The 26,293-nt window shown below is 48.8% G+C and overlaps 1 long non-coding RNA gene across 1 annotated transcript; it reads right to left on the bottom strand.

The window, feature by feature from the left end:
- Window positions 1-9,966: 9,966 nt before the first annotated feature.
- LOC115459581 lies at window positions 9,967-21,226 on the bottom strand. Its single transcript, XR_003940303.1, has 2 exons — window positions 21,126-21,226; window positions 9,967-11,720 (listed from the first exon to the last, which is right to left on the bottom strand). It is a non-coding gene; the product is annotated as an uncharacterized LOC115459581 (long non-coding RNA).
- Between the last annotated feature and the right edge of the window lie 5,067 nt (window positions 21,227-26,293).

Below are 26,293 nucleotides of genomic sequence, written 5' to 3'. Positions count from 1 at the left end.
AGGCTCGGCTGGCCCCAGCGCTTCGTGATGTCCAAGAACGCCTGAGCCGATAACTGCCACTCTCCGGGATCCAAGGTATGGCGACTGAGAAAGTCCGCCTTGACATTCATGACTCCGGCAATGTGGGCAGCTGACAGCTGTTCCAGGCTCGCTTCCGCCCACTGGCATAGATTCATGGCTTCCTTGGCTAGAGGGGCGCTCTTGGTACCTCCCTGGCGGTTGACATAGGCCACAGCCGTGGCATTGTCCGACAGGACCCGTACTGGCTTCAACGCCAGTACCGGGAGGAACTCCAAAAGCGCCAACCGAATGGCTCTGAGTTCCAGGAGGTTGATAGACCACTTTGCCTCTGCAGGAGACCAGAGCCCCTGCGCTGTCCTTCCCATGCAGTGGGCTCCCCAGCCCGTCAGACAACTTGCCTGTCTTCATCCACCAGCTCAGCTTCTTGCGCACTGCTGGGTCCAAGGGAAGGCGCACAGTATAATCCTCCGACACCGGAGTCCAGCGCTGCAGCAGAGAGAGTTGTAGTGGTCTCATATGAGCCCTGGCCCAGGGCACTACTTCCATCGTGGCCGTCATAGAGCCCAAAAGCTGCACATAGTCCCAAGCCCGAAGCGGAGAGGCTACTAGGAACTGGTCCACCTGAGCCTGAAGTTTGACAATCCGATTGTCCGGCAGGAACACTCTGCCCACTTGGGTGTCGAATCGAACTCCCAGATACTCCAGGGACTGAGTCGGGCGCAGCTGGCTTTTCTCCCAGTTGATGATCCACCCCAGGGAGCTCAAAAGAGCAATCACCCGGTCCACAGCTTTGCCGCACTCTGCATAAGAGGGGGCTCGGATCAACCAGTCGTCCAGATAAGGATGGACTTGTACTCCTTCCTTTCGCAGGAAGGCCGCGATGACCACCATTACTTTGGAGAAGGTCCGCGGAGCAGTAGCCAACCCGAACGGGAGGGCTCTGAACTGGAAGTGTCGGCCCAGGACTGCAAAACGCAGAAAGCGTTGATGAGGAGGCCAGATGGGAATATGCAAGTACGCTTCCTTGATGTCCAAGGATGCCAGGAACTCTCCTGCCTTCACTGCCGCTATAACAGAGCAGAGAGTCTCCATGCGAAAGTGCCGAACTTTCAAGGCCCAATTGACCCCTTTGAGGTCGAGGATAGGCCATACAGAACCTCCTTTCTTTGGTACCACAAAGTAAATGGAGTAACGTCCCTTGCCAAGCTGACTTTCTGGCACCGGAACGACCGCGCCCAGGCAGATCAGATTGTCCAAGGTCTGCTGCACTGCCACAGCTTTGACCGGAGACTTGCAGGGAGAGAGTACAAACCCGTCTCTTAAGGGTCGGCAGAACTCTAGCTTGTAGCTGTCTCTGATGACTTCCAGCACCCAAGCGTCTGAAGTTACCCTGGTCCACTCGCCCAGAAACGAGGACAGGCGTCCTCCAATCTGCACTGGGCCATGGACCAGGACCCCGTCATTGGGTACGAGACCCTGGGGGAGGACCGGAGGGCGCACCTCCGGGACGGCGGTCTCTGCGAAAGGAATGCTGCTTGGGGGAGAAGTTCCTCTTGAAGGAAGAGGGGGCAGAGGAGCCCTACTTGCCCGGGCGGTACCGACGGGCTTCTTGAAACCGTCCTCTGGAGTTACCGGGGCGAGCACTAGCCCGAGCCCTGACCTCTGGTAACCTCTTGCCGTTAGACGTGCCGAGATCGGTCACAATTTTGTCCAGCTCGACCCCAAAGAGCAGCTTGCCTTTAAAAGGCAACTTAGCCAGGCGGGACTTAGAGGCGTGGTCCGCTGACCAATGTTTCAGCCAAAGCCGCACAGAGACTATCTGAGCCATCCTTTAGCCGAGGCTCTCAAGACATCATACAGTAAGTCTGCCAAATAAGCCAAGCCCGATTCCAGGGCTGGCCAATCAGCCCGCTGCACAATCGTCAGGCACGCCCTGGCCACGTAGGAGCCGCAAACTGAGGCCTACAAACTTAAGGCAGCCGCCTCAAAAGGACGACCTTAAGGCCGCCTCCAATCTTCTGTCTTGGGCGTCCTTTTAGGGCCGTGCCACCTTCCACCGGCAACGCCGTTTTCTTAGTCACCGCAGTGATTAAAGAATCCACGGTAGGCCAAAGAAAGGCCTCCCATTCACTTTCAGGCAAAGGATAGAGGCGGGACATAGCCCTAGCCACTTTAAGGCTCGCTTCCGGGACATCCCATTGAGCCGAAATTAAGGTGTGCATGGCATCATGCACGTGGAAGGTTCTAGGCGGGCGCTTGGTCCCCAGCATAATGGCGGAGCCAACAGGGGCTGAGGGAGAGACGTCCTCTGGAGAGGAAATCTTCAAAATGCTTATGGCCTGCAGTAACAGGTTGGGCAAATCCTCTGAGCGAAAGATCCGTGCTGCAGAGGGGTCATCCGCTCCATCCGAGCGGGAATCCGTCTCCTCCAAGGAATCCCCAAAGGACCGTTGGGAGAACTCAGATACGCTGCCCTCATCTACATCAGAGGAAACAGAGTCCTCTAAGGCCTGGGTATCCACCCGAGGGCTTTTACTTCCGGGGGCCTCAACCCCTTTATCGGACAAGGGAGAAGGGGCAGCGTTTTGCATAAGAAAGGCCTGATGCAGCAGCAAAATAAACTCGGGGGAGAAACCCCCCAGACTGTGCACTTCAGCAGCCTGGGCCACAGCCCTAGACGCACCCTCAACCGGCGCTCACAAGAGCGGGGGAGAAACATGCTGCGCATCCAAGATGGCGTCCGGCGCGACACTCCGAGGAGCCGCGCGGGAAGAACGGCGCTTAACTTTAGCCGCTTTTTGCCGTCGCCCAAATCAAGGGCAGCCATGGCATTAACGTCTCCCAGCTCAAGGGCGGCCCAAGAAGAAGCCGTCCGAGCAGAGTGGCCGGCCAAGATGGCGGAGGCGAGCAGCGAGGGATGGGCGTTTATGGCGGGAAAAACCGCCGCACCGGAGGAAGACCCGGGACACTGACTGGCCTCCGAACTGACACCCAACAAGGGCGAATCAGACTTTAAGACCCCCGCATCCCCGCTAACAGCGCTCACGCGGTCCGGGGAGCGATTCTTCGCGCCCTCCGACGCCATAGGCCACGTGGAGATCGATCTGGGAACCCCCTGCCCGCTGTAAAAAAGTAAAAATTACCTGCTCCTCGCTCCGACGACCTGGTGTCCCAGTGAGTAGCTGCAATAAACGTTTAAATAAACGTCAAAATAAACGCCCTTAAGGACGTCCAAAATTTTTTTTTTTTTTTAACGGAGCCAGCGGGAGGGGGGGGAGAAAAGGAGGGACCTGGCGCCACCAGGTTTGCACTTGCTCAAGAAGAGCCCTCAACCCCAGGTACTCAACAAAACCTAAAAATTAGGCTTGGAGACCTAGCTAGAGCTGCTGCTGCGTGTGACCACCACCTGCTGAGATAGAGAACATACTGAGGAGTTTCCGGCAGCACATGACCACATATAGGGAGGCAAAAGGATTGCTCTCTATCTCCACCTGCTGGTAGATGGACACAACCCACCAGTCTATGGATTGATCAGCATGATGATATGGAATAGTCAATTAACTATTGTAATACAGTCTTGCTAGCATTACCTAATTCTCAGTACAGCATCTGCAGTGTGTACAGAATGCAGCCGCTAAGCTGATCCTAGGAGGTAGGTTATCTGACCAAGTGACACTGCTCTTAACTAGATTACATCAGCTACCAGTCTGTGTGAAGACACATTTTAAGTTACTATTTGTTTTACTTTGTTTCTAGGTCCTTACACTCGGCTCAGGAGATAGATTAAGAGTGCCTTCTATGTTGATTTGTTGTAAGATGACTACTAGAAAGAGAACTACATGCCAAAGGTCCTGAATTGTGGAATAATCTGTCAAAAGATATTGGATTACTACTTACACCATCTTTAGAAAGGCACTCAAGATCTTTCTTTATTCTGAAAAGAATGTTAATTTAAAATACTCTCTTTGATTTATGAAGTATGCTACTTACGTTTATTTTTTTATTCTGTAATTCAATGGTTTTCTGTACCATCTATCTGTAATCCTCCTGAGCTTTTTTTTTTTTTTTAGGGTAAAGCAGACTAAAACCGCCTATATTAGATTTTTTTTTTAAGTTCAAAACCCCCGATTCTTTCTGATGGGAAAATTGGGTTCTTACCTTGGTAATTTTCTTTCCTTTAGTCACAACAGATGAATCCATGATCTGATGGGTTGTATCCGCCTACCAGCAGGTGGAGATAGAGAACACTGAAAGACACAGTGACTCAGGACGGCCAGCCCCTTCTGTCTCAGTATATGAAACTTCCAAAGCAGAGTGAATAAGAAAGGCAACATAACAAACTTTCCTCACAGTGAACAAACGCCCCAGAACCGGAGCAATAACCAAACAAAGGAGGGACAATCTCAACCTCCTGCAATAGAACAGCATGTAGAAACTCTGAGAACTGGTCTTCAATTCCTCCCGAGGAGCTACAATATCTGCATGAAAGATCTGAACAAAAACAAAGTCAGACAGGGAGGGATCATGGATTTATCTGCTGTGACTAAAGGAAAGAAAATTACCAAGGTAAGAACCTATTTTCCCTTCCTTGTCATCAACAGCAAATGAATTCATTAACTGATGGGATGTACAAAAGCACTCCCTACGTAGGGTGGGAACAGGCAACTCCGCGAGCAAGTACTTGCACACCAAAATGTGCGTCCTGCTTCGCTGCAACATCCAGCCTGTAATGCCGTACAAATGAGAGCTGAGAAGCCCAAGTAGCAGCATGACAGATCTCATGAAGAGACAGAATACCCGTCTCGGACCACGAAGAGGAAACTGCTCTCGTGGAATGCGCTTTAAACGCTTCAGGAGGAGACCATCCTGAAAGCAGATACTTAGAAAAAATGACTTCCTTGACCCAGCGGGCTATAGTGGCTTTAGACGCCGTACACCCGCATCAAGGACCCATCAATACAAAAAGGTGATCAGAATTCCTGAAGTCATTTGACATCTGTAGATACTGCAACAGAGCCCTGTGGACATCCAAAAGACGCAATTGCCCAAAGGAATCCAGAAAATCCTCCCTAGAAAAGTAAGCAGAAAAATGGGTTGGGTCAGGTGAAATACTGAAACCACCTTAGGCAGGAAGGAAGGCACTGTCCGTACTGTTACACCAGACTCCGAGAACTGCAGGAAAGGATCCCGACAGGAAAGCGCCTGAAGCTCAGAAGCGCGTCTAGCTGATGTCATGGCCACCAAAAAGACTGTCTCGAGAGTCACATCCTTCTCAGAAGCCTGCCTAAGCGGCTCGAAAGGCGAACGCTGGACAGCCTTCAACACCAGCCCCAGGTTCCAGGCCGGACATGGTGACCGCACAGGAGGACGGAGCTGAAGCGCCCCTCTGAGAAATTGGACAATGTCCGGATGCGCCACAGACTTTCCCTCAAAAGCATGTCAATGCTGCCACTTGAACCCGCAGAGAATTGTAAGCCAGACCTTTTTGTAAGTCACCCTGCAAAAAGTCCAGTATCGGCGAGACTGTAGCCCACATGGGTGTGATCGCCTTTGACACACACCACGCCTCAAAACTGCGCCAGATCCGAGCATAAGCTGCGGAAGTAGACAGCTTGCGGGCCTGCAATAGAGTAGAGATGACCTTGTTAGAGTAGCCCTTGTCTCTCAAGTGCGCCCTCTCAAGAGCCAGGTAGTAAGACCAAATCGGCAGGGATCCTCCGTTGTCACCAGACCCTGAACCAATAGGTTCCGTACCAGAGGCAAAGGGAGTGGAGCCTCCACCAGAGATCCGCATACCACGGACGCCTTGGCCAATCCGGAGCGATGAGCATTACCAAGCCTCGGTGCTGTCGAATCCGCAGTAGGACTTGTCCTATCAAGGGCCAAGGAGGGAACACTTACAGGAAGCCCGGGGGCCAGAACTGAGCCAGTACATCCAGCGAGGATCTCTCCTTCTGCTGAAAAAGCTTGGGACTTTGGCATTTGAACTTGCCGCCATTAGATCCAATCCAGGAGTCCCCCATTTGGCACTTCTTCTGCCAGTTCCCATTCCGCCGGGTCGATTTGATGTTTGCTGAGGAAATCGGCCTGCACGTTGCTCTGACCTGCTATGTGAGCTGCGGACAGCAGATGCAAGTGGAGCTCGGCCCAGAGGAAAATCTGAGCGGCCTCCGCAGCCAGTGCCCTGCACTGAGTGCCGCCCTGGCGATTGATGTAGGCCACTGCTGTCGTATTGTCTGACAGAACACGGCCAGGAAGCCCCTCCAGAGTCTTGTGGAAGGCCAGAAAAGCCTGGAATATCGCTCTCAGTTCCAAGCGACCGATGGGCCACCCTGCTTCCACAGGTGACCACTGATCCTCAGCATTGCTTCAATGGCAATAAGCTCCCCAGCCCGACAGACTGGCATCCGTTATCACCAAGCACCAAGACGGAAGTGCGAGAGGTATTCCCTGGCGCAGCATCCTGTCGGAGAGCCACCAATCCATACTGTGCTGGGCCACAGGGAACCACGCAAGTCTGCGTTGGTATTCTTGGGAAATCGGAGACCATTGCTGGAGCAGAGCAATCTGCAGCGGCCTCATATGAGCTCTCACCCAGGGAACCACCTCCAAGGTGACCATCATCGACCCCAGTAGCTGGACAAAGTCCCAAGCTCGAGGGCGAGGCATCCGCAGGAGCAGACGGACCCGATTCTGAAGCTTGCATCGCGTGTGGTCGGAGAGAAAGACGAACCGGACCCCCAAATACTTGAGAGACTGAAAGGGGGTCAGGTGACTTTTGGGCAAATTGATCACCCAGCCCAGAGTCTGATGAACCGTTATAACTCTGGTCATGGCGAGTTGGCTCTCATCTGCCGAATCCACCCTGATGAACCAGTCGTCGAGATAAGGGTGAACTCTGATACCCTCTCGCCTGAGAAAAGCAGCTACCACCACCATCACCTTGGAAAAGGTACGGGGAGCTGTGGCTAGGCCGAAAGGCAAGGCCCGAAACTGGAAATGTTGGCCCAAAACCGCAAACCGGAGAAACCGTTGATGCGGAGGCCAAATAAGTATGTGCAAATACGCTTCTTTTAGGTCCAGAGACATGAGAAACTCTCCTGGCTGTACCGCCGCAATGACGGAGCGCAGGGTTTCCATGCGAAAGTGACGCACTCTTAGGGCCTCGTTGACGCTTTGTAAGTCGAGGATCGGTCTGAAAGACCCGCCTTTTCGAGGTACCACAAAATAAACGGAGTAGCGACCGCAGCAGTGTTTGGCAGGAGGCACCGGAATCACCGACCCGAGATGCAAGACTTGGAAGGTCTCCTCTACTGCCGCCCATTTGACGGCAGTGCCGCATCGGGACTTCATAAAAGCGTCTCTCACCGGGGCACTGAATTCCAATCAGTAACCTTCTCTGCTCAGGTCCAGGACCCACTGATCCGAAGAAATCTTGGTCCACTCCTCGAGAAATAGGGAAAGATGACCTCCTACTGCAGGAATTGACGAGTGGACCGGCGTCCCATCATTGTGGAGGACGCCCCTGAACTCCTGGCCATGGCCCGGCCGCTGCGGAATGTTTGTCTGAGCGAAAGGAGTTCCTCTGCTGAGAACGGGCACGTTGAGAAAACCCACCAGAGCGCCCCCGGCGATATCTGCGAGCTTCGCGGAAACGTAGCCTGGAAGAGGAGGGAAAAGCAGGACTTTTGGAAGAAGGCCTCGGCCTATCCTCAAGCAACCACTGGGACGTAAGAGTCCCCTAGGTCTTTAACAATCTTCTCCAATTCCTCACCAAACAGCAGAAGGCCCCGAAAGGGTAACTACTACTACTACAATGTCCTCACCAGCCTTTGTTTAGAGGCCATGCCAGCCACCCAATGCCGCAGCCAGAGAAAGCGGCGGGCCGCAACCGCCACAGACATTTGTTTAGCTGAAGCTCTGACCAGATCACAAAGGGCATCAGCCAAAAAGGACAGGGCAGACTCCATACACGGGCCAACCTCAGCGAGGGACCCCACACCATCCGCGGGCTGATCAACCGCCTGCTGTAACCAGGAAAGGCAGGCCCGGGCTGCATAGGAGCTACAAATAGCCGCCTTTAAGGAAAGGCCAGAGATCTCAAAGGACCGCTTCAACGCGGATTCTAGTAGCTGGTCCTGCATATCTTTCAAAGCGACCCCTCCCTCCACCGGGAGAGTGGTCTTTTTAGTCACAGCCGTGACCAACGCATCCACTTTAGGCATCCCCAAAGGGGCCAAGTGATCCTCACTCAGAGGGTAAAGCTGATCCATATAGCCCTGGCAACCTTCTAAGGCCCATCAGGGTCAGACCATTGAGCAGAAATAAGCTCTTGGATGGAGTCATGCACAGGAAAAGCCCGAGAAGGCTTCTTAGTACTAGCCATCCTAGGATTAACAGAGGCGGCATCACCCTCGGCCGGATCTTCAATAGAAAGGGCCTGTAAGGCGTCAAATTAGCGCTGGCAGCTTGTCGCGGTGGAAAATCCGTACCGCTTTAGGATCATCCAAGTCCTGTGGCAAACAGGCACCCTCATCTGGATCATCCGTCCATGAGGGCCTGCCAGAACCCTCAGACTCCCCACAGCCTGACCACAGGGGGGAAAAGGGAGCGGCGCCACACTCATACGAGGAATTTACCTGTCTACATTTAGCGTCAGTCCAACACTCGGGGGAAACCACAAAATCAGGAGCCAACACTGGGCTATCAAAACCTGGAGGGAATCCAGACCGCAACGAAGCGTCTGACACCTCTGGCAGAGCTCTCTTTAACATGAAGGCCTTATGCATCAGCAGCACAAATTCAGGGGAGAAAAACTCACCCTGGCCCTCCGCTCCCGAATTAGGCGAAACGGAGGAAGGAGCTCCTCTAGCACCCTCGGAACAAGGCGTCCCCCTGCAGTCAGACTCCTCCACCACCGCGCGGGTCGAGTCATGCGGCGCTTCCAAAATGGCGCCCGCTGCCAGCTCCATCGAGCGGGAAGAATCACCGCACGCCATGGCCGTACTAGCACGAGCGTCTAAGGAGCACGTACTGCAAAGCCCCGCTGCTGACCTGCATTTACCACAGCGGGAGCAGCGCTTAACTCCTTCAGCAGCCATCACCCGACTGGACGGAAATATAGAACATGGCGGCTTCGCACCAAAACTTACCCAGCGGGAACCTCCCCGGAGGAGCTGGGCACCACTCTCACCTCAGAAGACAGAGTCAACGAGCTCTGGTCACGCTGCACAGAACCAGAATCTCTGGATAAAGCCTCAGAATAGCTGCGCAGTAAAAATGCGCCCCTTTTTCTTTTTTCACACTGTAAGAAAAGTTGGAGGCAGGCAGCAACAGAGGGACTCCAGGAGGATGGGGGAATGGGGTAAGGCAGGGATAGGGAACAAAACCAAGTATGCCTTCAAAGTGGGCACCACCAGCCACAACACCCTCGCTCTACTGGCAAAACACAGGAGCCCCCCCAGGCAGAAATCCAGGAGCTGATAAAGCGACATCCACACCTGCTGGGAGATAGAGATATACTGAGGCAGAAGGGGCTGCCCGTCCCGAGTCACTGTGTCTTTCAGTGTTCTCTATCGCCACCTGCTGGTGCGGATACAACCCATCAGTTCATGGATTCATCTGCTGTTGATGACAAGGAACTTGATCTTCTTGCATCAAACATTTTATTATTGTAAGCACAACTAGCAATCAGTTGTCTCTCAACTACACTTAAGTACCAGAGCAAGGACTCTCAGTTTTATCATAGCAGTATGTATACCTAGTAAAGCTATAGAATATTTAGTTAATATATACATTCTATTACTACTATAATTCAGGAAACATCTCAAGAACGACACTGTTTAAGATGAATTTGCCCGCAATAACGTTTTTTTTTGTTTTTTTACATCAACCGTTACTCTTACAGATTTATGCAGTGCTACAATTAAAACAAGATATATATAATCCATATAAAAATACAATTTGAATTTTATTAGACATGCTCAAATGTTAGGGTAAATACAAAGTAAACATAACAGATGCCAAGTTTGCAAACCCAAAACGTAACTACTAGTTTTAGACATACTATAAAGCTGTAAATGTATCCTTACAAACAAGCTAAAAATGAGAGTGGAATTTTGAAGTATACAACTAATATCTTATTTGAACACTCAATCTGCAGACCTCTGGCAAGAATAAAAATTCTGTTTTTTAATTTTTTTTTTAAAGTCAGGTCATTCACATATTTTTTAGGCATTTCATTGAATGCTGATATCACAATTTCAAAACATAAGGCTACCAATTTGTTTTGGGTATAAAATGTGAAGCCACAAGAGGTGAACTGGGGGGCATAAGTTTTTATACTAGTTTCTGCTTAAGTTCTTATGCTGCAACAATACAACGCACACTCCAAGTTCAATACTGGCCCACTACAGAAAGTGGGGTGGGTAGAAGAGACATTGAGGACAATCTAAAAGGCATGAAATGCTGTAGAAAATCACTCATCTTCATTTTCTACTCCTTTATTATACCACAACTGCCTATAAAAAAATAATGCTATTTTTGCAGTTTCACATCTAAGCTTACTAGTAACAAATACTCTTGCACATATAATCATTTACAAGCAAATTAAAATAGCTGTATCTTCACATCCCAAGATCATTGTGTCACTGGTTTTACTCTGCACATGGACTTCAGAAAATTAAATGAAAAGTTCTGTTAAGTTAATTACATTGCAATAAATACCATCTATGGGGAAGAGAAAAAATAGGTAATACAGTAAATACTTGGTATTGGTACTGGTAAGATGTAATGACAATGGAGTATTATTATGGACAAGGAACAAAAACTAGCCACCATCATACCAAAACCAAATTAACAGCAAATCTCATAATTACTATAAGAAGTTTTTTTTTCAACAACTGAACCAGCAACACAGACACATTTTAGTGAGGTCAGTGAACAAATTTTTATGACAGCCTCAGGTTCTTACTATCAAATACTGAGGGAGTCATTTACTAACAATATACACCAACACTGTTAATGCATGATCTTTACTGAAGAATGATGCATAAAACAGGCCTTGCAGTGAAGCACATCAATTGTTAGTAAATGACCCCCCCCCCCCCCCACAAAAAAAAAAAAAAAAAAAACCAAAAAAACTTGGATCACAAATTATACATTTCAACAACACAGAAGTCTATATTCAAGACCATTGTGTAATAAGTTCTCTTTCCCTCCCAGAAAAAATATTAATCTACAGTTTGTGTGCCATTTTCAAAATGAATGCAGTTGTAGGAAACATCAACAAAAAGTAATTTGTAAATGCAGGTTTATTTTACAGTATTTGTTCTCCTTTCACAAGTTCACAAAAAGCTTTAAAAAAAAATTCTATATTGTATCTTCATTAAACAGCCAGGTATCCAATGGTTTTGGCAACAAAAAGATTTACAAGACTTTACTAGATTTTGATATTAACATTTTGGGGATTTCCATTTAGCTTTGCTTAAGATGTTTAACTAAGAACTACAGCAATCATCTTCAGGCTTCTTACAAAAAAAAAAAAAAATAGGAGAAAGCAATACTTCAACCACTTAAGCTGAAAAACTACACAGCATCTAGAAGAACAAAGATCTTTAAAAACGAGGAAGGTCAGAAGAATGTTTTGTTTTTAAAAAGTATGAGTCCTCAGTTGTAGCCTTCTGTTCATCAGTAGCGCCCTTTAAAGTAAAAACAAACAAACAATTTAGCATACTTAATGCTTGTAGACTGAAAATGCACAAAGTATGTTAAATATAAAAGGTTCAATAAACTTTCAGCAGCCAAATAAAAGAAAAAATGTTAACTGCTTAAAACTATAAATAAAATGTTAAAAAACAAGCACAATTAGTATTCATATTCAGGACCCAAACTATATTTTTGCCTGAGTTTTCATAAGATGATAAATGCTAATTGCTGGCTATTAGCAACTCAAAAACAAATTAGATATAGATGTTAATACGAACTATTTTAAACCTGAATAAAATTAATATGGTTTAAATAATTGCAAGTTATGTTTCACTTATATTTGATGTTATAAGTTGGGCCTATTTATTCCAAATCTCTCTTCAATTATTTATTTATTTTATTTATTTTTTTTTTTGGGGGGGGGGGGGGGGGGGGGGGAGTACAGTGCTACCGAACTAGCAGGTTTCACTGTTTTTTTCTCCATCTTTCTGTTGGAGAAACTGCTATACTCAAATTGTAAGACAACACATGATATACACAGTCATTTGTTCATGCAAATATACATAGGTAAGCCCAAGACGGCATTAAATAAATGCTTTATAGAACTTAAAAGTGTTATTAAAAGGGGAGCACAGGGGATGAACCACTGGTGGAACATGTGTGAACAACAAGTTTGAAGAACTGCGCTTTGTGGTACTGTTAAAGATCTATCCACAATGGAGAAGAGAAGTGAACAGAACATTAATGCACGCTGACCAAACATTTATTTGTTGCATTTGTACCCCACATTTTCCCACCTATTTGCAGGCTCAATGTGGCTTACAAAAGATTACTTTTTAAGTATGATACTGTGAAACCTAATGGTTTAAACCAAGAGAAAGACTTGTCTTCATAAAAAATGTTGCATAAACCATAAAAATACCAACATCTTAGAAACATCTATTGTGTGGTATAATTATTGAAGCTAATTTATATTTGTGTGTAAATTTATTAGCATTTTTGAGATGCATACTACTGTAAACAGCACAGATATTCTAAGTTAATTACATTGCAATAAATACCATCTATGGGGAAAGAGAAAAAATAGGTAATACAGTAAATACTTGGTACTAGTACTGGTGAGATGCAATGACAATGGAGTATTATGGACAAGGAACAAAAACTAGCCACCATTACACCAAAACCAAATTAACAGCAAATTTCATAATTACTATAAGAAGTTTTTTTCAACAACTGAACCAGCAACAACACAGACACATTTTAGTGAGGTCAGTGAACACATTTTAATGACAACCTCAGGTTCTTACCATCAAATACCGAGGGAATCATTTACTAATTTGGGACATTTATGCATTCAGATTTTTTTATAGTGAAAACGACTTATTTGTAGTGAGAGCTTGAAAATGTTTTGCTGTACACATTTCTTGTTTTTAAACTGGAATATTCTCAGAAGATGTCAATGAAACGCAAAACAAGATGGCTGCTGGAACGCATTAATTTTTTTTAATGATTTTTATCTTTTAATTTTAGACATTTTAACAGTTTTTAAGAGCTTTTTTTTCCTTTTTTTTAAGCAATTATAGGTGGTCAGACACTCGTTCTCTGAATGATATATGTATTTTTGATATTTATGTGCCTTGATTTCTAGCATTTTTTGGTGATTTTATGAGTATTTAATAACATTTGGAAATGTCAGCTTTGTTTTTTTTTTTTTAGCAAAGTCATACTAATCAGTTTTCATAGTTTTGCATAGTTTTATAATGGTATTTTTAAGTTTTAAGATGAATTTTCTAAGATATGACCTTTCAACTATAACAAACACATATAAGCAGCCAACAGCAGTGAGTGTATTAGCAATGGTAAAATTATGTCTTACCTGATGATTTTCTTTCCTTTAACGCAGCAGATGAATCCAGGAACTAGTGGGTTAAGTCCGCCTACCAGCAGGTGGAGATAGAGATAAACAAACTAAAGGCAGTGATGCCAGATGGCCAGCCCCTTCCTCAGTTAGTATGTCATTCGTAAGCATTTATCAAGGCCAAAAATATGAAACCAATAACAAACCATCCTCACTATCAAAAACAGAGAACCAAATAATAACTTTGAAATAACTGCAACTTGATCCCCAAAAACCGGAATCCTTTCCATATTCCCATATCTGTCTGAACTCTGCAAAAGAGAACCCGGAAAGTAAAAACAGTCACTCTGTGTGGCAAATGAAACCAACAGTCGGCTGAGTAGGGAGGTATCCTGGATTCATCTGCTGTGTTAAAGGAAAGAAAATTATCAGGTAAGACATAATTTTACCTTCCTTGTCACTTGCAGCAGATGAAGCCAGGAACTGGTGGGATATACCAAAGCATTCCTTAAGTAGGGTGGGAAGCCGACGCTCCCCGCGCCAACACTCCCGCTCCAAAACTCGCATCCGCCCAAGCACACACGTCCAGCCTGTAATGCTTCGCAAACTTATGACGAGACGCCCAAGTAGCCGCCTGACAAATCTCTTCCAGAGGTAAGGCAGATGCCTCCGCCCAAGAAGCCGCCTGTGCCCGAGTGGAATTCGCCTTCAGGGCCACTAGGGATGCCTGCCCTTGTAGCAGATATGCCGCCCCAATGGCCTCCCTAATCCAGCGAGCAATGGAAGCCACCTCACTTCTTTTCGACCCCGACAAGAGCACAAAGAGATGATCTGAGTGCCGCAACGCGTTCCAAATCTGTAGGTATCGATACAAGGCTCTCTGCACATCCAGGAAACATAGCAACGCAAATTCTCCCGAATAATCCTCTCTTCGAAAAGACGGAAGATAAACCGACTGATTGACATGAAAAGTCAAAACCACTTTTGGCAGAAACGAGGGCACCGTCCGAATACTCTGGCTTCCGAAAACTGCAAAAAAGGATCTCTGCAGGACAAAGGCTGAATTTCAGAAATCCTCCTAGCCGAAGCAATGGCCACCAAAAACACTGTCCTAAGCCTGAGATCCTTCTCAGAAACCCTATTCAAGGGCTCAAAGGGTGGGGCCTGGAGGGCTTGGAGCACCACATTCAAATGCCATGACGGGCACGGCTGTTGCAGAGGAGGTCGAAGCCTAAGAGCCCCGCGCAGGAAACGGACCACATCAGAGTGAGCTGCTAAATAGGAACCGTCCAGTTGCCTCTAAAACAAGCTAGCGCGGCCACCTGCACCCGAAGGGAATTATATGCCAACCCCTTTTGACGACCATCCTGAAGGAACTCCAGAATAACCGTAATGTCTGCCCGAAAAGGCGACTCAGCACGGAAAGCGCACCACACCGAAAAAGCTTTCCACACTCGCGCGTACACTGCTGAAGTAGACTGTTCCTTGCCCCCAAAAGAGTGGCAATGACTGGTCCTGAAAATCCCTTCTTCCTCAATTGCCACCTCTCAATAGCCAGGCCGTAAGACCAAAGCGGGAGGGATTTTCCATCTGAACTGGCCCTTGATGAGAAGATCGGAAGTCACCGGAAGTCGCAATGGTGGCTCAGAGTGCTCGAACAAGATCCGCATACCACGCCCGTCGGGGCCAGTCTGGGGCCACTAGAACGACTGGCCCCCGATGCTGCCCTATACGGCAAAGAACTCTCTCTATCAGAGGCCACAGGGGAAAACATACAGTAGCTGTTGTTCCGGCCATGGCTGGAGAAGAGCGTCCAAACCTGCGGATCCTGGCTGCCGTTTGCGGCTGAAGAACTGGGGAACTTTGGCATTGCAAGCCATGGCCATGAGATCCATTACTGGTCTTCCCCAATGTTGACAGATCAGCCGAAAAGCCGAGTCCGACAGCGTCCATTCCGCTGTGTCCAAAAGAGTCCGGCTGAGAAAATCCGCTTGAACATTGTCTTGACCCACAATGTGCGCTGCCGACAGACTCTAAACATGCGCTTCCGCCCATACGAGAAGACGAGACGCCTCCATTGCCAAGGGAAGACTGCGAGTGCCCTCCTGCCGATTGATGTAGGCAACCGTCGTGGTGTTGTCCGAGAATACACGAACCGCCTGCTCTTGCAGAAGGTCCTGAAAACTCCACAGCGCATTCACAACTGTTCCTAACTCTAGACGATTTATCAGCCAAGTCGCTTCGATAGGGGTCCATGATTCCTGGGCTACTCGATGAAGACAATGGGCTCCCCAGCCCGCAAGGCTGGCATCCGTCACGACTACAACCCAATTGGGAGACGCCAGAGAAACCCCCTTCTGCAAATTGGTCAACTGGAGCCACCACGCGAGACTGTCCCTGGCCCGGCTCGACCAAGGGAGGCGCCATTGATAATCCAGCGACATCGACGACCATCTGCTCAAAAGGAATTTCTGGAGAGGCCGCATGTGAGCCCTTGCCCATGGAATGACCTCCAAGGTCTCCGTCATGGAACCGAGGAGCTGAATATAGTCCCACACTTGGGGAGCGCAACAACTCAATAAGGTCCTTACCTGAGAAAGCAATTTGACCCTTCGCCCCTTGGGGAAAAACACCTCCACCCTGCTTTGTATCGAATTGCACTCCAAGATACTCCAGACTGAGTAGGAAACAGATGACTCTTGTCCATATTGACCACCCAACCTAAGGATGGCAACACCGCAACCACTAGACTCTCCTCTGCTGTCGTCGCCCAAATCAGCCAGTCGTCGAGATATGGATACACTCAAATTACCACTACTACTACTATTTAGCATTTCTATAGCGCTACAAGGCGTACGCAGCGCTGCACAAACATAGAAGACAGTCCCTGCTCAAAGAGCTTACAATCTAATAGACAAAAAAATAAATAAAGTAAGCAAATCAAATCAATTAATGTGAACGGGAAGGAAGAGAGGAAGGTAGGTGGAGGCAAGTGGTTACGAGTCAAAAGCAATGCTAAAGAGGTGGGCTTTCAGTCTAGATTTAAAGGTGGCCAAGGATGGGGCAAGACGTAGGGGCTCAGGAAGTTTATACCAGGCGTAGGGTGCAGCGAGACAGAAGGCGCAAAGTCTGGAGTTGGAAGTAGTGAAGGGAACAGATAAGGATTTATCCATGGAGCGGAGTGCACGGGAAGGGGTGTAGGGAAGGACGAGTGTGGAGAGATACTGGGGAGCAGCAGAGTGAGTACATTTATAGGTTAGTAGAAGAAGTTTGAACAGGATGCGAAAACAGATAGGGGAGCCAGTGAAGGGTCTTGAGGAGAGGGGTACTATGAGTAAAGCGACCCTGGCGGAAGACAAAATGGGCAGCAGAGTTTTGAACCGACTGGAGAGGGGAGAGGTGACTAAGTGGGAGGCCAGCAAGAAGCAGATTGCAGTAGTCTAAACGAGAGGTGACAAGGGTGTGGATGAGGGTTTTGGTAGAGTGCTCAGAAAGAAAGGGGCGGATTTTACGGATGTTGTAAAGAAAGAAACAACAGGTCTTGGCAATCTGCTGGAAATGAGCAGAGAAGGAGAGAGAAGAGTCAAAGATGACCCTAAGGTTTCGAGCTGAGGAGACAGGGAGAATGAGAGAGCCATCAACAGAAATAGAAAACAGGGGGAGAGGGGAGGTGGGTTTGGGGGGGAAATGAGAAGCTCGGTTTTGGTCATATTTAATTTCAGGTGGCGTTGAGACATCCAGGCAGCAATGTCAGACAAGCACGCTGAAACTTTGGTTTGGATGCAAGGTGAGATATCAGGGGTAGAAAGGTAGATTTGGGAGTCATCAGCATAGAGATGGTAGGAAAAGCCATGGGATGAGATTAATGAACCAAGGGAAGAAGTGTAGATAGAAAAGAGGAGGGGACCAAGAACAGAACCCTGAGGTACGCCGACAGGCTGAGGGATAGAAGTAGAAGAGGATCCACCAGAGTGAACACTAAAGGTGCGGAGGGAGAGGTAGGAAGAGAACCAAGAAAGGACAGAGCCCTGGAATCCAAGTAAGGACAGGGTATCGAGAAGAATCCAGACTGCCCCAATTTGACTGCCCCTATCGGACCGACCGTTCACTTGTCTATTAGATTGTAAGCTCTTTGAGCAGTGACTGTCTCTCTTTGTTAAATTGTACAGCGTTGCGTAACCTTAGTAGTGCTCTAGAAATGTTAAGTAGTAGTAGTAAGTATGCTGTGATCGACAGTGTCAAAAGCAGCGGAAAGATCAAGAAGAATGAGGATGGAATATTGACCTCTGGATTTAGCCAGTAATAGGTCATTGGAGACTTTAGTAAGCGCAGTTTCGGTTGAGTGGAGAGGGCGAAAACCAGACTGTAGTGGGTCAAGAATAGCATGTGAGGAGAGAAAATCAAGGCAGCGGTGGTGAACAGCACGATGGGTCGGTAATTAGAGGGACAAGTAGGGTCGAGTAAAGGCTTCTTAAGGAGAGGTGTGACCACAGCATGTTTAAAGGCAGCAGGAACAGTCGCAGTGGAAAGTGAGAGGTTGAGAATGTGACAGATAAAAGGAATAAGAGCAGGAGAGATGGCATTAAGAAGGTGGGTGGGAATGGGATCAGAGGAACAGGTGGTACATTTTGAGGAAGAAAGGAGAAGTGTAGTTTCCTCAATAGTAACTTCAGGAAAGGAGGAAAGGGAATGAGGGGAAGGAGAGAGAGGGGAACGGACTAGTGGAGGGAGAGGTGGTGAGGTAGAGAAAGCAAGGTTTATCTTTTGAACATTGTTGTGAAAGAATTCAGCAAGGGTCTCAGGAGATAATGAAGGGGGAGTTGGGGGAGGGGGCACCTTGAGGAGAGAGTTCAATGTGGTGAAGAGAAGTTGAGGATTAGAGCCAAGAGAGTTGGTCAGTTGGATATAATAATCCTGTTTGGCACGTAAAGAGCAGATTGGAAGGAGGTCAGCATGAACTTAAAGTGTAAGAAATCAGCAAGGGCCCGAGATTTCCGCCAGAGGCGTTCGGCGGAGCGGGTACAGGAACGTAGGTAGCAGATATTAGAAGTCAGCAAAGGTTGGGGTTTTGTACGCCTCACAGGGCGGGTCATCAAAGGTGCAAGAGTGTCTAAGGCAGAGGATAGAGTATTGTTGTAAGAAGAAACAGCCTCGTTGACAGACGTGGATAGTGCCACAGTAGAGAGGAGGTTTGAAACATGGGAGGATAGAGATGAAGGGTCAATATCGTGAAGATTCCTAGATAAATTAGATAAGATAGGACGGGACTGGGAGGGAGGAGATTTAAGTGTGAAAGTTATAAGATGGTGATCAGAGGAGGGAAGATCAGAGGCAAGGAAACTAGAGGGTGAACAGTTGGAGGAGAAGATGAGATCAAGACAGTGACCATTTTGATGAGTGGGGGAGGTGCAGCGTAGTTGGCGATTAAAGGAGGACGTTAAAGCGAGTAACTTGGAAATATAAGAGTTGGAAGGATCATTAGCAGGAATATTAAAGTCACCATGGATGAGAGAGGGGGAGGAAGGATCATGGAAGAAGGCAAGCCAGGCGTCAAAGTCACTGAGAAAGGATGAAAGGGACTTATCAGGGGGACAATAAATGACCGCTATTCGAAGAGGCAGAGGAGAGAAAAGGCGAATAGAGTGGACTTCAAAGGAGGAAAAACAGTGAGATTGAGGTGGAAGAAGGGGTTGAAATCTGGAGGAGGGAGAGAGAAGTAGTCCAACACCGCCTCCACGGCCAGCAGGGCGAGGAGTATGTGAAAATAGATAACCGCCATGGCACAGGGCTGCGACTGAAGCAGAGTCATCAGGGCAGAGCCAGGTTACTGTTTTGGCGAGCAGATGGAGGTGACACGAGATAAAGAAGTCCTGGATATAGGCGAGTTTGTTACAGATAGAGCGGGCATTCCATAGGGCGCAAGAGAAGGGCAGAGAAGAGGAGGGGAGTAGAGAAACAGAGATGAGGTTAGAGAGGTCGCGGTGAGATCTGTAGAGTTGGGATAATAGTTGGTGAGGGGGCCAGGATTGGGATTGATGTCACCGGCTGAGAGTAAGAGAGCGGAGGAGAGTAGGAGAGGTGTGGCCACGAAGGCGTCGAAGGTGAGAGGTATTTAGGCGGAATGGGGAAGGCAAAATGGACGGAAGAAAGAGGCGGAGATTAATAGGTGAGGAAGAGGGTAGGAGAGAAGGTGAGGTGATGAAAGTCGATGGATGGGCAGTGAGTTCCTGTAGCGGACAGAGGTAGGGAGTGAGGGAAAAGATTAGGAAGGGACAGGGCTAGGAAGAGAATGTGAATAAGGGCCATAAATGACTGAGGTACTTTAGCAACTGGGAAGAAGATTAGAAGTAAAGAGAAAAATGCCCCGCGCGCCATTACCATTACCTAGAGCAGAGGCCCTGAGTGGATCGGAGTGGACCTGGGTGTGTCACCCCGGAGAAGGCTGTAAGGATATGCAGATGAGCTGCAAGTCCTCCACAGCACCTGAAAGGCAGCCGGTGGTAGAGCTGGGCACCTCTCAGCTGAGGAAAGGCTTACCAGGGGTTAGGCCCTATGCAACAAAAACACCTGATGGAGTAGCAAAATAAACTCTGGCGAAAACCCCTCCCCCACAACGGAGATTGCAGCCATGGCACCTGCACCACCGCTCACAGTGCCTGACGGCCCGCCCAACTCCCCTAACCAGCGGAGAAGAAGCTTTGCCCAAAACCTCTACCGAAGCCGGCTCCGTGACCGATCACAAAATGGCGCAAGAATCGCCAGGCTCCGGGCGGGGAAAGCACGCTCTTGGGGGGGGGGGGGGGGCAACGCTCCATCGAGTCCCGCCAAATCAGCGCACCCCACGCTGCAAAGGTCCACCGCCGAACACTGTTCCCGCATCGGGAACAGCGTTTTTACCGCCCCTGCTGCCATCACCCTCCCCTGATCAGGAACCCAGCAGGACTTACCCCGGACCGGGAAAGCGCAGAAACTGACAGCTGAAGCCGAAGAAAAAAAAACTCTCTGACTCCACTTCGAGGCAGGCTCAGATAAGCAGGCAACAGAAAACAGGACTCAGACAGCAGTAATACAAACCTGCTCTCAGCCAAAAACACACTTCCCTGTGCTTCTGTTCTCTTTTTTTTTTTTTTTTTTCGTGAGGAGGCAGAAACAAACAGGGAAGGAAAGGAACAGCAAAAGCCTGTTCAGAGGGAATTTGAGGTGCAGCAGGGACCCAGCAACTGCATATGCTGCCAAAGGGGACACCACCAGTCCGCCACCCCTGGCTCAAACTGGCCACCGGGCCCAGGAGCACCCTCAGAGGCCTTGGGCCCAGGAGCTGGAGAAAAAACCGTCCACCACCTGCTGAGACAGAGACATACTAACTGAGGAAGGAGCCTTTAGTTTGTTTATCTCTATCTCCACCTGCTGGTAGGTGGACTTAACCCACTAGTTCCTGGATTCATCTGCTGCAAGTGACAAGGAATATGCCTAATTGACAAGTTTAGAAAAACTTGCCAATGACAAACTTTCAGTTAAGACCATTCATCCATATACTCACTTGGGCTGTATGATCGGGATCTTGACCGGGATCTGTATCTGCTGTAATAAGGTGAAGGTGATCGCCTTCTGCAATATAGTAGAGCATAATATTCACTTGAAGTTCCACTTGTGCTTAATTACTAGTTCTTGCACTTTTCATTTACTAAAATGTATGCAAAGAAACAAATCAAGCAGTGATGTTACAGTTACAGCAAAGTAGCACATGACAGTGAAGAAAGGTTTTAATACTGATCTAATTTTTATGAATATGAACAGATGAAAATTTTAAAACCTACAAGCTCAGGATTTTTTCTGCTGGTCTGTGTACAACATATCACATTGCAGATGTGCCATATTTCAACACATTTATGCATTTCACATGAGACAAATCCCTCTGTCAGCATTACCCAGTGTTGCCATAAAGCAAATGATACATACCTGTAGCAGGTGTTCTCAGAGGACAGCAGGCTGATTGTTCTCACAACTGGGTGACATCCACGGCAGCCCCCTCCAACCGGAAAAAAATCTTGCGGTAGGTCCCACGTGCGAGGCACGTCCACCGCACATGCGCGGCCGGCTTCCCGCCCGTGCGCGACCGCTCAGTTAAGTAAAAAGCTAAGTAAAATAGAACAACTCCAAAGGGGAGGAGGGAGGGTAGGTGAGAACAATCAGCCTGCTGTCCTCGGAGAACACCTGCTACAGGCATGTATCATTCGCTTTCTCTGAGGACAAGTAGGCTGCTTGTTCTCACGACTGGAGTATCCCTAGCTACCAGGCTCACTCAAAACAACGAAGAGGGTCAATTGGGCCTCGCAACGGCGAGGGCATAACAGAAATTGACCTACGAAGAACAACTAAGAATGCAGCCTGAACAGAATAAAACTGGGCCTAAGAGGGTGGAGTTGGATTCTAAACCCTGAACAGATTCTGCAGCACCGACTGCCCAAACAGACTGTCGCATCGGGTATCCTGCTGGAGGCAGTAATGAGATGTGAATGTGTGGACTGAAGACCACGTCGCAGCCTTGCAAATCTCTTCAACTAGTAAAAAAGGCCCGTTTCTTAACGCAATGAAACGGGCGCTAGCAATGTAATGAGTTCCTGCCATTAATGTTTCCACTGTTGTATTCTGAATATAATTGTTGTTTACATGTGTAAGATTTCTTTATATACAATAGTTTTTGTGTAAACTGTGTTACAATGTGGTAAAAGATTTCCTTGTTCAGGCCCTTCAATTAGTTTAACAATCACATCAGAAGAACACCTTACTCGTGAGAATGCAACATACAGTTGCCCATGTGAGAGACAGAGTGGCAGTGTGTTTTACAGACAGTGTAAGAGAGAGATACACAGAGTGATTAAGTGTGTGTGATGTGTGTGAGTGACAAAGTGATTAAATGTTTGTCTTCCCTTCCGTTCTGTGCACTTGCCTCCACTGATGTTCGTACCTCCCTGTATATAATTGTTTGTTAGAGATTCAATCCACTCCACTTCCCTCCTCCAAGTTCCGTTCTGTCTGATTGGTTCTTCGTTCCTGTGACATCGCGTTTGTTTGCTTGGCAACTATGCAGCATTCCGTTTCCTCGACGTGAGGGCGGGGACAGTGAGAGCCAATGAAACGCTGAACTACAGACTTACGAACCCTACACTGCCACAGTGCCACGGAGTCAGCTTCAGAATGTTGGAGGTGCTTTTTATTATATAGGATAGTGGCTGACTTCAAGTGGGCCACTGACGCCGCCATGGCTCTAACACTATGAGCCGTGACATGACCCTCCAGAGTCAGCCCAGCCTGGGCGTAAGTGAAGGAAATGCAATCTGCTGGCCAATTGGAGATGGAGCGTTTCCCGACAGCGACCCCCTTCCTATTGGGGTCAAAAAACAAACAACTGGGCGGACTGTCTGTGTGGGCTTGTCCGCTCCAGGTAGAAGGCCAATGCTCTTTTGCAGTCCAATATGTGCAACTGACATTCAGGAGGGCGGGTATGTGGACGGGGAAAGAATGTTGGCAAGACAACGGACTGGTTCAGACGGAACTCCGACACCACCTTTGGCAGGAACTTAGGGTGAGTGCGGAGGACTACTCTGTTATGATGAAATCTGGTATAGGGAGCATGGGCTACCAAGGCTTGAAGCTCACTGACCCTCCGAGCTGAAGTGACTGCCACCAAGAAAATGACCTTCCAAGTCAAGTACTTCAGATGGAAAGAAGCCAGTGGCTCAAAAGGAGGTTTCATCAGCTGGGTGAGGACGATGTTGAGATTCCATGACACTGTAGGAGGCTTGACAGGGGGCTTTGACAAAAGCAAACCTCTCATGAACTGAACGACTAAAGGCTGTCTAGAGATAGGCTTACCCTCTACATGATAATGGTAAGCACTAATCGCACTAAGGTGATTCCTTACTGAGTTGGTTTTGAGACCAGACTCTGATAAGTGTAGAAGGTATTCAAGCAGGGTCTGTGCAGGAGAAGAGCGAGGTTCTAGGGCCTTGCTGTTACACCAGACGACGAACTTCCTCCACTTGAAAAAGTAACTCTTCTTAGTGGAATCTTTCCTGGAAGCAAGCAAGACTCGGGAGACACACTCAGGCAGATCCAAGGCAGCAAAATCTACGCCCTCAACATCCAGGCCTTGAGACCCAGAGACTGGAGGTTGGGATGCAGAAGCGCCCCCTCGTTCTGAGTGATGAGGGTTGGAACACACTCCAATCTCCACGGTTCTTCGGAGGACAATTCCAGAAGAGGAGGGAACCAGATCTGACGGGGCCAAAAGGGCGCAATCAGAATCATGGTGCCACGGAAGTCCGTTCCCCCAATGCAGGAGGAAGACATCCGACGCTAGTCTGTCGTGGGCCTGAAGCCTGGAACAGAACTGAGGCAGTTTGTGATTGGTCTGGGTGGCGAAAAGATCCACCGAGGGGGTGCCCCAACTCGAATTGAGCGACCATTTGTGCGGTTGCATGAGTCCGCTCAATCTGTTGGCCAGACAGTTGTTTACGCCTGCTAAGTACATGGCTTGGAGAAGCATGCCATACTGGTGAGCCCAGCGCACATCCCGACAGCTTCCTGACACAGGGAGCGAGATCCAGTGCCCCCCTGCTTGTTGATGTAGTACATCGCAACCTGGTTGTCTGTCCGAATTTGGATCATTTGAAAGGACAGCCAATCTCTGAAAGCCTTCAGCGCGTTCCATACCGCTCTCAACTCCAGGAGGTTAATCTGCAGACCAGATTCCTGGAGGGACCACCATCCTTAAGTGTGAAGCCCATCGACATGGGCTCCCCACCCGAGAGAGATGCATCCGTCGTCAGCACCTTTTGTGGCTGAGGAATTTGGAATGGGCGTCCAAAGATCAAATTGGAGTGAATCGTCCACCAGTGAAGCGAAGAGTGAAAACTGGCAGGCAGGCAGATTGCATCTTCTAGATTCCCCGTGACCTGGTACCACTGAGAAGCTAGGGTCCATTGAGCTGGTCTCATGTGAAGATGTGCCATGGGGGTCACATGGATGGTAGAGACCATATGGCCCAGGAGTCTCAACATCTGCCGAGCTGTGAGCTGCTGGGACGCTCTGGCCCGGGAGGCGAGGGACAGGAGAGCCTGCGCCCTCGCCTCGAGGAGATAGGCATGAGCCGTCTGTGAATTCAGCAGGGTTCCAATGAATTTGAGTGACTGGACTGGGTGTAGATGGGACTTTGGGTAGTTTATCACAAACCCCAGTAGCTCCAGAAGTTGAATAGTCATCTGCAAGGGCTGTAGAGCTCCTGCCTCCGAGGTGCTCTTCACCAATCATCGAGATAAGGGATCACATGCAACCCAGCTTGCGTAGCGATGCCACCGCCACCACCACTAGGCACTTCGTGAACATCCGTGGTGCGGAGGCGAGCCCAAAGGGCAGCACACAATACTGGAAATGCTGCGTCCCCAGACGGAATCGTCCTGAACTTTTCTCGGACCAGATATTTGTTCAGGCCTCTCAGGTCTAGGATGGGACGCATCCCCCCTGTTTTCTTTTCCACAAGGAAGTACCTGGAATAGAATCCCAGTCCTTCTTGCCCTGGTGGTACGGGCTCAACCGAATTGGCGCTGAGAAGGGCGGAGAGTTCCTCTGCAAGTACCTGCCTGTGGTGGGAGCTGAAGGACTGAGCTCCCGGCGGGCAGTTTGGCGGAGTGGAGGTCAAATTGAGGGCGTACCCGCACTGCACTATTTGGAGAACCCACTGGTCAGAGGTTATGAGAGGCCACCTTTGGTGAAAAAATTTTAACCTTCCCCCGACCGGTAGGTCGTCCGGCACAGCACTTGTATGGCGGCTATGCTCCCGTGGATCCAGTCAAAAGCCCGTCCCCTGCTTTTGCTGGGGAGGCGCAGGGGCCTGCTTGGTCACACGCTGTTGACGCGAACGAGCGTGCTGGGCTGAGCCCGGGGAGGCTGTCGGGAAAGAGGATTGTAGCTATGCTTGGAGTAAGCGTAAGGAGCAGTCTTCTTTCCCCTGAAAAATCGCCTACCTGAAGAGGTAGGTGCTGAAGGCGCCCAATGGGAGAGGTTGTCGAGGGCAGTTTCCCAACTGCTCAACCTTCTCACCAAAAATATTATCCCCCCGGCAAGGGACATCCGCCAGCCACTGCTGGGTCCTATTGTCCAGGTCAGAGGCGTGCAGCCATGAGAGCCTGCGCATCACTATACCTTGGGCAGTGGCCCTGGATGCATCACCACAAGTGTCATAAATACCCCTGGACAGGAATTTGCGACATGCCTTCAGCTGCCTTACCACCTCCTGAAAAGGCCTGGCCTGCTCCGGCAGGAGCTTGTCAACCAGGTCTGCCAGTTGCCGCACACTGTTCCGCATGTGAATGCTCGTGTAGAGCTGGTAAGACTGGATCTTGGTCACGAGCATGGAGGTATGATAGGCCTTCCTCCCAAAGAGTCCAGAGTGCGAGACTCACGCCCGGGGGCGCCGAGGCGGTATACCTCGAACTCTTGGCTCTCTTGAGAGCAGAGTCCACGACCGCAGAGTCGTGTGGCAACTGAGTCCTCATCAAGTCTGAGTCTGTGTGGACTCTATACTGGGACTCCGCTTTCTTCGGGATGGTGGGATTAGATAAAGGCTTCAGCCAGTTCCGCAGCAGTGTCTCCTTCAGGACACTGTGCAGCGGAACCGTGGAAGACTCTCTAGGTGGTGATGGATAG

This window comes from Microcaecilia unicolor, unplaced genomic scaffold (assembly GCF_901765095.1).
Source record: "Microcaecilia unicolor unplaced genomic scaffold, aMicUni1.1, whole genome shotgun sequence".
Lineage (NCBI taxonomy): Eukaryota > Metazoa > Chordata > Amphibia > Gymnophiona > Siphonopidae > Microcaecilia > Microcaecilia unicolor.
Note: the sequence above shows the minus strand (reverse complement) of the source record. Positions and strands in the feature narration are given on the sequence as shown.